The sequence below is a fragment of the Plectropomus leopardus genome, chromosome 18, assembly GCF_008729295.1.
Source record: "Plectropomus leopardus isolate mb chromosome 18, YSFRI_Pleo_2.0, whole genome shotgun sequence".
NCBI classification, from domain to species: Eukaryota; Metazoa; Chordata; class Actinopteri; order Perciformes; family Serranidae; genus Plectropomus; species Plectropomus leopardus.
Window position 1 is genome coordinate 10,871,091 of NC_056480.1, and position 9,261 is coordinate 10,880,351.

Consider the following 9,261-nt stretch of genomic DNA (forward strand, 5'->3'; position numbering starts at 1 on the left):
AAAAGCTATCAGGGAGGCGTGTATGTGTGTTTTTTACGATGCGAGTCTGTGTGTGAGCAGAAGAGAGGCCAGTGCACCAGTCTGGAAATAGGGGACACATTAATCTTATTTGTCATAACCTGTCCCTTGAGACGCTCGGACCCCCCTGTCCCCATACCCACCCACACACACACACTGACCCCCTCCTGTGTGCTATCGGTATCTGCGACGGACAGAGAGAGTGAGGCTAATTACATGTGAGAGTTAAGACGGTGGAAACAAGACAAAGACCGTGCTGCACTGTGTGTGTGTGTGTGTGTGTGTGTGTGTGTGTGTGTGTGTGTGTGTGTGTGTGTGTGTATGTGTGTGTGTGCATGGCCTTTGTTTGGGTCATAATATAATTCACTTTGTGTCCTTTGCTGTTACAATATATCAGTAACACAAATTACTCTTACCTCTCATTAGTCTGTCTTGGTGTCCAAACTTTGTGTGTCCATCTCATTGTGTGTGTGTGTGTGTGTGTGTGTGTGTGTGTGTGTGTGTGTGTGTGTGTGTGTGTGTCTGTAGGCAGGACAAAGGGACATTATGCAGGACTCACTCTTTTTTCTTCACTGTTTTGTCACGGTGCTGTTGGCTAAAGACCCCGCAGTTCTTGATGTGAAATCTGTAACAACCACAAAAAAAAGAAGAAACGATGGTAAGAAATGATTTAATTGGGGAGAAGGTAAAACATGTTTGTAAAAGCAAATTTAAAAACATTTTTAAGATTTAAAACATTAAATCTTGATAAAATTGGACATAATCAACAATGTGCTGAAAAAACTCTAGTTTTTGCATATCTACCAGATATACACTGTAGGGTGTCTTAAATTACTTTGATGTGTACTTTTAACAGTTGTACTCGTGTGTTATGTCTTTTTCAATTTAAAGGTGCTCTATGCAACATTCAGAGCATTTAATATTATTATAGCAGCAAACCACTACTGACGATGTAAATATATAGCAGAGTTATGGCGTCCTGAGCAGAGAATCACGCTTCCTCTGTGTGTGTTGTAATCCGAGCTTCTCTGTTCTTTGTTGTGGTAGATGATCTGGTTGCATGTGTAAGTTACTGCATGTGTGTGTACTATGGATTAGTTACATTTGTACATTATAATGTAGTGATATGTTAAAGTTTGCAGCTAATTCTCATTCCAAACTTGTAAAATATCACTGGTTTGACAATTCTTTGGGCATAATAGCCACCTTTCGCGTCCGCATAAAATGCCGCTGGACCATGCGCCTCCCTCCCCTAATCCTGAACATTTGTGCCAGCATGTGCATTTGGTGATGTCCTGCCATTGGCTGCCATGTGCTGATGTTGACATCACGGCAGAAGCATCATGGAACGCAAATGGCAGACACAGAAGGATACCTAGAGCATCACATGTAGACGCTAAAGTCCACTGCAAAGCGGCAATATGTTACGACTTGGGATGAGAATGAAATGAACTTGACCTTTTTTAAGATTTCAACAACGCTGTGGTTAAAGTGTGGTCAGGTTTCTGTGTAAAAACTCATTGGGTATCCCTTTTTGAATTAAAATATACTGTTTTTCGTGACACTATCCTCACATGGAGACTTTGCAACTGGTCGCTGAAAAACAAACTATTTTCAGTAATACGCAGTGCAGAGTGGCTGAAAAACATTCATGTTTGGTGGCTAAAAACCACTGAAAATGAAGCAATGACTCATTTAAACCCGCCAGAACATTTTTGAACATCAAACACTACATGTCAAACATTATCAGCAATTTTTATGACCCAATTTGTGCCTTGTTTGCATCAGTTTATGGTGCAAAGGTCTTCTCTCAAAATAAAAGTCCTCTGCTCCTTTTATACACCTCCAGCTCAGGGTAAGCGCCTTTATAATGACCTGCTGTTAATTGCTAAATTACTGAAATCAGATTTTTTAGCATTATAAAAAAACAAAACCATCTACAAAAATTGTTCTTTAGAGAAATATTCTATAAAGTTCTTCTGTTATAGTATCGCATCAATCTCTTTTTTTGGTTTGCTTTATTTTTTCTGTGTGATGATGACGGATCAAATCAGAGACTGTATACAAGCTGTCAGTCACAACTAAAAAATGATTACACACCACATGAGCCAGACATGGAAACAGTCAATAATATCAGACAAATGTGCGACGCCAGAAGAAAGTGAGACAGCTGAAGAAATAGTGACAGCTCCAACTGAGTCAGCACTGAACAAACATCAAAATTTCTGTTTGCAGCATAAAAACACTTTTACATCTAGTTTTGAACCAGCAGAGGGACGTCGCTGAAAAACAGAGCAGAACCTTAATGACTAGATCATGGATACTGTGGTCAAGTGTTTAGAAATTCCAATAATTTAATTGTTGATATCACCTCAGACACAGTAGTCATAGAAAACTGTACAGTACTGGGCTTGTTTTTATATATGAAAAAAATTAATGAGAAAAAATAATTTTTGAATGTTGTGAGGCCCACAAGCCAAAATCCACTCACCTCTATTGTATTTTTGTTGTAAGAGAAATTTCATACACTTGTATTAAAACCAAGACAAATTAAACCTTAGAGCCTACGTACACTACTACTAGATAATAAACAGAAAATACTGTTGAACCAACTCTTTAAACACAGCTGTTGGAGATGCAACATTTCTGTAGGATGACAACATGACAACATCTTACCCATAAACATTTTCAAAAAAGTAAAAAAGATAACATCTAAGTTAGTAATGGGCAAAAATGAATGCTCAAATCTTTTGGAACATTTTTTTAGGGTCTAATATGTACTGGGTCAGCCTGTCCTGTGTCCTGTTTCCCACTCGCTGTTATTGTAAGCTACTGTTCAAGCTGCCTGCTATGATGAGTGAACGAGAGGCGATTGAATCTGACTTGAGTCCAAAACCTTTACATGCTTATTGGATAGTTGTTCTTCTGACTTTGGTTTGTTCATGAGCTTTTAGTCATAATGTGGAAAAGCTACAAGTATATATATTTTGTTTTTTGTTGCTCTGAGCGTTTAAACAATATGTGGATAATATTGTGCAAAGGAAACAGATCAGGTGATTGGCAACTAAATTCAACTTATTCTGATACCACACGAATGCAGCATAAGGTTTGTGACATTTCTTTTAACATCATATTGAGCTTACATAGCCTATCCATACAGGTGGGATGTTGAATCAATGCATTAAAATTGATATTTTGCTATTATGGATGTAAACTTAAACATGATGACTGATGTGATGATATATTAAAGAGAAGTTTTGTGTGGCTAGCAGTTTTGTCAAACATGCATGCACTATAATGGAGTGTCACTGAAAAACTGGAACAATATTTTGGAAGAAGTAACAAAAAATGTGATTTTGAGGTTCGATACATTTACATGTAACTACACCAAGAATTAGTCTGTCTCTGTCACTTTCTGTTTGTTTTTCACTTAGCTCTGTCTCTTTCGTCTCTCTGTGTCTTTACCCCTTTGTCCCCTTCCGTCGCCTCATCTCTCTCCCATTTATGTTACTCCAGTTTTCCCTCCTCCCTCAGGCCAAACTCCAGCTATCAGATTTCTCTCTGCTTGGTTTTCAATTAGACGTGCTCACTCTCCCTCTCTCTGTGTTTCTGTGTGTGTGTGTATGTATCTGTGTGTGACACCTTAGGAAAAGGCACCATGGTGAATTCTATTAAAAAGCCGCTCATTTTCCTACACTCAAAACGCAGCAAGTGTCCGCCCACTCTTCTTCTCGTCTCTGACTCACTCTATTAGGGCAGATGAGAGCATTAGTGGTGACAGCTGATTGCATTATAGGTGATATCATCGCACGCGCACATACAGACTCATATCCTCTAATCGGTCATTCCCTTCTAAAAGCTAGTGGTTATGAAAATTATTTAGGCTGAAAAAAAAGTGATTTGTTTGTTTTTCACATGCTTTGATTGGTATTTATTGTGATATAATATACAGCCAATAAACAGATTTCAAGTGTCCCTGTATGTTAATTTGTGAAAGCTTGCGTTTATTCCACTGCTGTGGGTTTTTAAAGGGATCTTTATTGGTTGTTGCAAGTCAAAATTTTTCTGTAATTTTTAAAAAATATTTGTTTTTATATAAGTTTTACTGTATTCTAGCAACACTGTATTATGAAATTTTATTATGACAATACTGACCTGATACTGATACATACATAATATCTTTTTGATTAGTGATGCTACAGTATGTTTTTCAATCGATTTGCATCTTGACTTCTGCATGCACAAGCTTCAACATGACCATGCACATGATGCAATACAAATGTCTGCCAACTGAGGAGGGTGGTAAGCCAAATGCATAGAGTAGGCAAACCATAAAACCTAAAAAAACAAGAGGAACTGGTGACTAATGTCTAAAATTAAGGAATTAATGAATGAAAACAATTTTAAGTTACTAGCTAGGCCCACACGTCAAATCCTCACAAGAACAAAGACAGCATCAATAGCTTAGCAAATGCCCCAAAACTACATATATGTTTATGTTTAAGTGACAAAGCCCACTAGCAGCAGTAGTAATTATAACAGGAGTAAAGCAGGAAAATAAGGAAATGTTGTTATAAAGGGACAAAGTCTACAAAGGAAGGAGGTCAACAAATTGATTGGATCTACAAAACATCACACCTTTAAGGGAACTTTGATATTTTTCAACCTGGACTCTATTTTCCCATGTTTTTGTGTCTAAGTGACTAATGGGAACAACAATTTTTGAAATTGGTCCAGTACTGAGCGAGAGGGCTGTAGCCGGCAGCCACAAAATGGTGCCATGCCACTTTTCCAATGGCTCAAAATTTTGAAGCCCCATCAGCCCGAAAAATGGTCCATTGGACTGAAAGCCCATTTCTTCAACAGCCCATTATCCCCAAAACAAACGGCCATTGTTCCAAAGTCCTGTTTTCTCAAAAATACATACTCCTTGTGGTTAATTTCAGTTTTCCCAGTGGCATTTGAGCCACTGTTTTTACAGGTGTTTTACAGGTGTTTTTACAGACTCTTTGTGGTATGTCACAGAAGCGTTTACAAGGAATGTTTCCCAGCAGCGTTTCTCAGCAAATTTTCTCTGCAACATTTCTCAGCAGCGTTTGAGCAGCTGATATTGGGTGCTTATGACTGACCTGCCCTATTTTTCCAGTGACTTTTTTGCAACCAAACCTGAGTGTTTTAAGCCAAAACATAATCTTCCCATAAGAATAAGTGTTTGCCTAAACCTAACTGCACATTCACCACAGTGTTGTTCAGAAACATAAAGTTTCAACATAATATCTACAAAATCAGCCACAAATGTAATGTAATCTGTGGTTTACAGAAAAACAGAATTCAAACACTTTTTTGTTTGTATTTTCAAAGAAACAAGACTTTGAAACAATGAATGTATGTTATTCTGTTAATAGGATATTGAAGGAAATGTGTTTTTGGTCCACTGGGAAATTTATGTTTTTAAACTCGACCAATTTCAAAAGCTGTTGCCTCAATCAGTAACTTAGAAAAAAAAAAACCCACAAGAAAATAGGGTCCAGGTTGAAAAATACCTAAATTTCACGTCAACACAGGAAACCTCTGCTCTTTTTCCATTTCCAACTAACAGTTAAAGTCATTTATGAAAGCATAACCACAATTGTTCCCTCACCTGAAATGCATGTTTATCACTCTCACAACTAAATTCCCCAAACCTTGGGAAAGTATCACTTTCCATGCTGCAACAACTCATGCATGTACTCAAATGTAAACACAAAAAACCCATTGTAATGTAAAGAAGACACCTTTCACTTTAGACTGTATGATCATTTAGCCAGTTAAAGCCTGTCCTGCAGCCCAACAATAATCTCTCTTTCAGCCTAAAAAAATGGTCCAGGTGGAGGAAACTCATACATCTCCAGTCTGTGCTTCCTGGTGAGCCATCCATCATCGACATGACTAAGACGGCTGCCCCCCCTGTGCACCACGGGAGGGGTAAAGGTTTCAAACTTGGAGGTCAGCATCTTCACACACACTTATCCTTTATGTACAGTCAACTTGCAGTTCATTATGTTTTGTTATATAGACACATGCATACTGAGTTAAATATGTTCACGGTGTCTTTGCTTGCATCATTTGAAATGTTTGGAGCAACACTGTTGATGTGTTCAGCTGTATGACACCAGAGCCAATTTATTGCTGACAAGATACGGTGTGTGTGTATGTGTGTGTGTGTGTGTGAGCAGTCTATAAGACAGCCTGGGGGTTAATTAGAGAATAGTAAACAGAACACATGTGGCAGCTTAATATCCCCTCTGCCTTACAGCTTATTTCACACACCACCCGCTCTGTTGCTCTCTCCCTGTTGTGTATGAGTGTGTGTGTGTTTAGCTGTATGGTCGGGGTCATGGGCGTTCCCCCATCACCTATCCCAGAGGCACTACCCCCCCTTCTATACCCACACACACCCACCCACCCACACACAGCCGTGGTGGTGCTGGTGCAGGTGTCTGTGTGGTTTGGAGGTAATTTAAACCAGATGAGGTGGTGTCTTTCAGCCTGTGGCCCCGTCACTTCATCAATATAGAAGACATGGAGGGACGGAGGAATGACGGGATGGATGGATGGGTGGAGAAGAAGAAAGGGGGAAAGCACTGTCTCACAAAAAAGGGCAATGGGAAGAGGACAAAAGATTAGGGAATCTATCTATCTATCTTTGATCTTGTGATCCTTTTGTTTGGTAAAAAGCTCTGGAGAAAGAAACAATTGATGAGAAACAGATAGGAATTTTTAGTTTTTACTTCAGGGCACAAACTTATTGCCTGAATAAGTTTGTTAAAAAATTTGTTAAAATGTCCCGTTAAAATATACGTAGTTTTGTCGCTACATGGCTGGGTGTGTCCTGATCGCTCATTGAAAAAAAAAAAACAAAACCTTGTCTTGTCGATACAGTCACAGCTTGAGATGTCTTAAACTCTCGTTAAAAAATACTTGGCTTTGTTGCTACAAACACTGCTGGACATGTACTGAACTCTCATGAAAAAATAACCAGTTTTGTTGCTTCATAACAGTGCTAGACATGTCCAAATTTCTAGTTAAAAAAAAAACCCGGATCTGTTGCTACAAATACTGCTGGACATGTCCCTAACTATTGGTGAAAAAATCTGGTTGGTCTGGTTTTGTTGCACTAAACAACACTGGATATGTCTCAATGCTTGATTTTATTACTACATACACCGCTCTACATTTCCCGAACTCTTCTCAAAAAATACCCACTTTGTCACCACAAACAAAGCTAAAAATATTTCACACTCTCTTTACAAAATTACCTGGTTTTGTTACAACAAACACTGCTGTCTTGAACACTTAGTAAAAAATACCCTTTTTCCCTCAAAGACTAAAACCAACAATGCATCGGGCTTTCTATCAGTACTACCCAACTATTCTACCTTTTTCATCGCAATTTGTCCCATGACCATTCGTCCCCACTGAATTTAGAATTTCACCAGTCTCATCCTTTAATAGCTACATATAGATTAAAAGTTTGGTTGTGAAAAAAAACTTCAACAACAAAAGCCCCTGTGAGTGTGAATTAAGAGTTGTTTTTTTCGGCACTGAAGGCAATCATATTCACTCATCCATCACACACTTACTCTCCCCTGCGTCTGTTCATTGTCAAACTACTGTCTGTTTATGATGCCTCTTATTTCCTAATTATAACCACAAATTTCATAGGAGGTCTGGTTGCCACATTTAAGGCATTTATGCTTGACGACAGGGTGCTTTCTCCCCCGAGCGTCATAGTCTGAACTTCGGGGGTTCTTCCAGCGTGAACCAGCAACCGAGCAACAAAAGACCAATCTGTTAGACCAATAAATGAGCAGTCAGGTGTGTGTGTGTGTGTGTGTGTGTGTGTGTTTCCGAGCAGTAAATGAACACTCTCTCTATCTCTCATCTATCAAAGGCTTGACACCAGGAGCAGCTGTGAGAGCACACCCACACACACACACATACACACACACCCTCTCTACTACTTTAGCAATTTGGGATAATTAGCCTACTATACAATGTCCGCCTGTGGTCCCCAGGGGTCCCGTGGGCTGAGTGTGTGTGCGTGTGCATGCATGTGTGTGTGCGTGCGTGTGTGTGTGTTTCTGTGGGTGTCTGGTAAGGATCAGCTGTGTTAAGCGTCCCGTGACATCTAAACTACTAATTCATTGCTACATTAACGGCATTGATTAACATACGGCTGCAGACACACGCACGCACACACACGCACACACATACACACACACATCTGGGGAAACCCTCGTAATGCCTTTAGCTGTTTCAGACTGCAATCAGGTTTTGTGGGATGTTCTTTCAAAACACAAAAGGGACGACTGGCAAATAAACACACACGTTGAAAGGATTTTATCATCATCTTTTGGCAAAAAAAAAAAAAATCTCACATTTTAGACATTAGGGGCCATTGACTCAGTTGGAGGCTGCTTACAATACTGGCATGATTTACTTTAAGCCACAAGGTGTTAATCACACTGATTTTCCATAAGTATAACCAGATTTCTAATATATTGAACTTTGGCCCCAGATATGCTCCTCAGTGCGATTCCTTTAAATCTAAGGGGATTTAAATGGTTATTGCCGCAATCATTTTTCCTTTTAGGAATAATAGTGGGAGAAATTAATTTTGTGCATCTCTGCATTCTAGAAGTTATGTCAGCTAACTCTTTCTGATTTCTCTGAGGACTTCAGTTAAAAGTTCAAATCTTAATAGTGTATATTACTGTAGAATGCAATGTATACTTTATAGTCCTTATATATATATAAAATAGAACTGGAATACACTACAACAGTATAACAGGCCATATGACACATCAATAATCACTTCTGTTAACATTTAAAAAGATGATAAAATATGAGCTTTATTGCACAGCAGTGGTTGAAGAATTATTTCAATCTTGGTAAAGTAAAAGTAGCAAAAAAACTATTTAAAATGACTCCATTACCAGTAAAAGTAAGTTGCATCTGGTTTCTCCCCCATCAATACATATCTCCAACTGACCCGGCCCTGATCAGCCAATCACAATCGTTTATGTGGTGAATAGGACGTGTTTGAGACATCTGCAAACTTGCAGAAATTGCACATTGCTCAAAATACGTGATTACGTTATTTTTGCCTTGCACAACCTTACAGCAGAGGCACTACATTAAACATAAACCTGGCACATTAATGAGGAATGCCCTTAAGGCAAAACAACTAAGACGGCTGAA